This window comes from Salvelinus sp. IW2-2015, unplaced genomic scaffold, assembly GCF_002910315.2.
Source record: "Salvelinus sp. IW2-2015 unplaced genomic scaffold, ASM291031v2 Un_scaffold4462, whole genome shotgun sequence".
Lineage (NCBI taxonomy): Eukaryota > Metazoa > Chordata > Actinopteri > Salmoniformes > Salmonidae > Salvelinus > Salvelinus sp. IW2-2015.
The window spans coordinates 1201-6497 of record NW_019945732.1 but is presented as its reverse complement, the minus strand read 5'-3'; the positions used below and the strand labels follow the sequence as shown (position 1 = coordinate 6497).

The window sequence follows — 5297 nt, the reverse complement described above, 5'->3', positions numbered from 1 at the left end:
AAGTTTGTATATTTTGGTTTGGCCCATCGCGGGTTATCTGTATTCCCATACCACTTTATCGTTCTCTTTTGCCTGACCTCGGCTAGCAAGGTATGTTGTCCTTGGCTCCGAAACTTTTAATATAAAACCGTCATAAGGTTATACAATGTACTGTTTTGCAACCATACGTTTGTTATAGTGTGGGACAGTGTAGGAATTTATGTTAACAAGTTTCACAGAGCTCACTGACTGGGGTACTGTTGTAACTTCTGAGTACTTGTGACAGTGGTTGAGTGAGTGTCCATGTGCTCGCGCAGGTGCCGGGAGAGCTGTGACTGCACAAGGGTAACGTGTGTGTTGTCTCTTCGTGTGCAGGTATGTCTTTTATTTTGTCAGAATTATGTTCTGTATAGTTTTACTTGTATATGCTGTTGTGCAGCGAGTGTGTGCACGCAGCACCTGTTAATTCTTTTGGCGCTCTTTTGCCTGACCCTCGGCTAGCAAGGTGCCGGAGAGCTGTGACTGCACCAAGGGTAACGTGTGTGTTGTCTCTTCGTGTGCAGGGCAAATAAAAAGATTTCAACGAGCAGACCATCAGTTGTGCAGCGTCCTAATTAAAAATACACAACGCAGAATGAACCACGCTACATAAACTTCCGACTTCAACTGTGTATATATATAAGTAACAAAAAATTCAAGAGCAGCAGTAAAATAACAGTAGTAAGGCTATATACAGGGGTACCTGTACAGAGTCAATGTGCGGTGGCACCGGTTACTCAAGGTAATTGAGGTAATATGTACATATAGGTAGAGTTAAAGTGACTATGCAAATAGGACCATTTGATTCTGTAACGGTGTTCCTCTTCCTCCGAAGAGGAGAGCATGGATTGAACCAAGACGCAGCGTTGTGATAAGACATGATATTTAATAAACAAAACAGAAAACACGACGAACACTTGAATAATTACAAAAAAACAAACGATGTAGACTGACCTGAACGTAAGAACTTACATGTAACACGAAGAACGCACGAACAGAAAAAACGACTACATAAAAACCGACCGAACGAACAAACAAACCGAAACAGTCCCGTGTGGCGCAACATACACAGACACAGGAGACAACCACCACAAACAAACAATGTGACACCACCTACCTTAATATGATTCTCAATCAGAGGAGATGAAAACCACCTGCCTCTAATTGAGAACCATATCAGGTACCCATTAAACCAAATAGAAACACAAAACATAGACTACCCACCCAACTCACGCCCTGACCGTCAAACACATACAAAATAACAGAAAACCGGTCAGGAACGTGACATAACCCCCTCTCAAGGTGCGTACTCCGAACGCACCACCAAAAGTCTAGGGGAGGGTCTGGGTGGCGTCTGACCACGGTGGTGGCTCAGGCTCTGGGCGAGGTCCCACCCCACCATAGTCAATCCCAGCTTACGTCTCCCCCTTAGAATGACCACCCTCATATTCCACCCACCTAATTTGAGGGGCAACACCAAGATAAGGAACAGCTCCGGGACAAGGTAGCTCAGGACAGAGAGGGTAGCTCAGGACAGAGGGATAGCTCAGGATAGAGAGGTAGCTCAGGATAGAAAGGTAGCTCAGGATAGAGGGGCAACTCCGGACTGAAGGGCAGCTCCGGACAGAGAGGACAGCTCTGGACTGAGAGGCAGTTCTGGATGAATGACAGCTCCGGACGCTCATGACTGGCGGACGGCTCTGGACGCTCATGGCTGGCTGACGGCTCTGGACGCTCATGGCTGGCTGACGGCTCTGGACGCTCATGGCTGGCTGACGGCTCTGGACGCTCATGGCTGGCTGACGGCTCTGGACGCTCATGGCTGGCTGACGGCTCTGGACGCTCAGGCTGCTGACGCTAGAGCTCATGGCTGGCTGACGGCTCTGGACGCTCATGGCTCACTGCGGCTCTGGCAGATCTGCTCACTGGCGGCTCTGGCAGACCTGTCTGGTGCGGCTCTGGCGCGTCTGGTTGCGGCTCTGGAGATCCTGTCTGGTTGGCGGCTCTGGCAGATCCTGTCTGGTTTGGCGGCTCTGGCAGATCCTGACTGACGAATGGCTCTAGCGGCTCCTGACTGACGAACGGCTCTGACGGCTCGGGACAGACGGGCGGCTCTAATGGCTCGGGGCAGATGGATGGCTCAGACGGCACTGGGCAGACGGATGGCTCAGATGGCGCTGGGGAGACGGATGGCTCAGATGGCGCTGGGGAGACGGATGGCTCAGATGGCGCTGGGGAGACGGATGCTCAGATGGCGCTGGGGAGACGGATGGCTCAGATGGCGCTGGGGGACGGATGGCTCAGATGGCGCTGGGAGACGGATGGCTCAGATGGCGCTGGGGAGACGGATGGCTCAGATGGCGCTGGGGACGGATGCTCAGGCGCTGGGAGACGGATGGCTCAGATGCGCTGGGAGCGGATGGCTCAGATGGCGCTGGGGAGACGGATGGCTCAGGCCGGATGAGGCGCACTGTAGACCTGGTGCGTGGTGCCGGAACGGAGGCACCGGGCTAAGGACACGCAACTTCAGGCTAGTGCGGGGAGCAGGGACAGGGCACACTGGATTCTCAAAACGTACTATAGGCCTGGTGCGTGGTACCGGCACTGGTGGCACCGGGCTGAGGGCCGCATATCAGGAGAGTACGGGGAGAAAGAACAGTGCGTACAGGGCTCTGGAGACGCACAGGAGGCTTAGTGCGTGGTGCAGGAACTGGAGGCACCGAACTGGATACACGCACCATAGGAAGAGTGCGTGGAGGAGGAACAGGGTCTGGAAACGCACTGGAAGCCTGGTGCGTGGTGTAGGCACTGGTGGTACTGGGCTGGGGCGGGAAGGTGCGCCGGAAATACGGACCGTGCAGGCGTACTGGCTCCCTTGAGCATTGAGCCTGCCAACCTTACCTGGTTGAATGCTCCCCGTCGCCCGACCAGTGCGGGGAGGTGGAATAACCGCACGGGCTATGTAGGCGAACCGGGGACACCATGCGTAAGGCTGGTGCCATGTAAGCCGGCCCAAGGAGACGTACTGGTGGCCAGATATGTAGAGCCGGCTTCATGGCACTTGGCTCAATGCTCAATCTAGCCCTACCAGTGCGGGGAGGTGGAATACCCGCACCGGGCTATGCACACGTACAGAGGACACCGTGCGCTCTACTGCGTAACACGGTGTCTGCCCGTACTCCCGCTCTCCACGGTTAGCCTGAGAAGTGCGCAGGTCTCCTACCTGCCCTTGGCCCACTACCTCTTAGCCCCCGCAAGAAATTTTTGGGTTTCTTCTCGGGCTTCCTTGCTAGCCGCGTACCTTCATATCTTCGTTCCTTTCTCCGGTAGCCTCTGCACTCCTCAATGCCTCCAGCTGTTCCCATGGGAGGCGATCCCTTCCAGCCGGATCTCCTCCATGTGTAGCAACCCTTTCCGTTTAATACGTCCTCCAAGTCCACGAGTCCTGATTACTCGGCCGCTGCTCGAACTTACGCTGCTTGGTTCTGTTGTGGTGGGTGGTTCTGTAACGGTGTTCCTCTTCCTCCGAAGAGGAGGAGCATGGATTGAACTAAGACGCAGCGTTGTGATAAGACATGATATTTAATAAACAAAACAGAAAACACGACGAACACTTGAATAATTACAAAACAACAAACGATGTAGACTGACCTGACGTAAGAACTTACATGTAACACGAAGAACGCACGAACAGAAAAAACAGACTACATAAAAACCGACCGAACGAACAAACAAACCGAAACAGTCCCGTGTGGCGCAACATACACAGACACAGGAGACAACCACCCACAAACAAACAATGTGACACCACCTACCTTAATATGATTCTCAATCAGAGGAGATGAAAACACCTGCCTTAATTGAGAACCATATCAGGTACCCATTAAACCAACATAGAAACACAAAACATAGACTACCCACCCAAACCACGCCCTGACCGTCAAAACAATACAAAATAACAGAAAACCGGTCAGGAACGTGACAGATTCGCTGTTCAGGAGTCTTATTGCTTGGGGGAAGAAGCTGTTAAGGAGCCTATGGACCTAGACTTGGCACTCCGGACCGCTTGCCGTGCGGTAGCAGAGAAACAGTCTCATCGATAGTGGCTGGAGTCGTTGACAATGCAGGAAGCTTGCCCCAGTGATGTACTGGGACGTACGCACTACCCTCTGTAGTGCCAAATCTTTCAGTCTCCTGAGGGGAATAGGCTTTGTCGTGCCCTTTCACAACTGCCTTGTGTGTTTGGACCATTCTAGTTTGTTGGTGATGTGGACACCAAGGAACTTGAAGCTCTCAACCTGCTCCACTACAGCCCCGTTGATGAGAATGGGGGTGTGCTCGGCCTCCTTTTCCTGTAGTCCACAATCATCTCCACGTTGAGGGAGAGGTTGTTATCCTGACACCACACGGCCAGGTCTCTGACCTCCTCCGTATAGGCTCATCGTTGAAAATGTCAGTGAAGACACTTGCCAGTTGGTCAACACATGCTCGGAGTAACACATCCTGGTAATCAGCCAGAGCATTTAGAAATGGAACTGAAGTTTCAACTGATTGGGTTGCCATGTTGTCGAATGTTGAAACGTGATACCATTCTATCAGTTTTCCCTTCACATCAAATAGGGAGCTATCCGATCAGCCAACATCAGCATAGCAGAGAAAATAAGTCAAGCTTAGTAATTAGCTAACTTTACCTAGATAACTAGCTAGCTAGCGAACTACGTTTGTTTATCTAAACAATATCTAGCTAGCTTTCATAATACGCTGGCTAGAAATTCCAAAGCATATCAATGTAATTAGGCGGCTGTTATCTGGCGATGTGATTTGCAACTTTGCAAGCTAACCTTAGTTTCATTAGGTTACGTTAGCTAACATTAGCTAGCTAGAAAACTAACTACCGCAGAGGCTAACGTGACTGTGTTCTATTTAGAGTCTATCCATCAACATCTGCAGAGGATCTGCAGAGGACATCAAGCTCAGCACCAGGAATTAGTGTAAGTCACCTTCTAAAATTGTATAAAATCACGAAATATTTCTATGACTCCGAAATGAGCAAATAAATATATTGGCGCAGGGCATAAACATGGTCCATAGTTGGACTACAACTTCTACTGTAGTTCTCTCTGTATTATGGAGGCTTAGTTGATTGTTCATGCAAGGCATGAAGTCTAAATTGGAGAAAAGGAGGTATTAGTAAGGAGGGGATGGTGTTGGTGATTGACTGGTGTCTGTTGGGTGTGGGTACTGTGTGTGAWGGTWWGTATGCATGATCTATTAACATG

The 5297-nt window shown here is 50.7% G+C and overlaps 1 long non-coding RNA gene across 1 annotated transcript; it reads left to right on the top strand.

Moving 5' to 3' along the window:
• Positions 1–236: 236 nt before the first annotated feature.
• On the top strand, positions 237–571 carry LOC139026332 (uncharacterized). The gene is made up of 2 exons (XR_011478111.1): positions 237–296; positions 485–571. It is a non-coding gene; the product is annotated as an uncharacterized lncRNA (long non-coding RNA).
• The last annotated feature ends 4726 nt before the right edge of the window (positions 572–5297 follow it).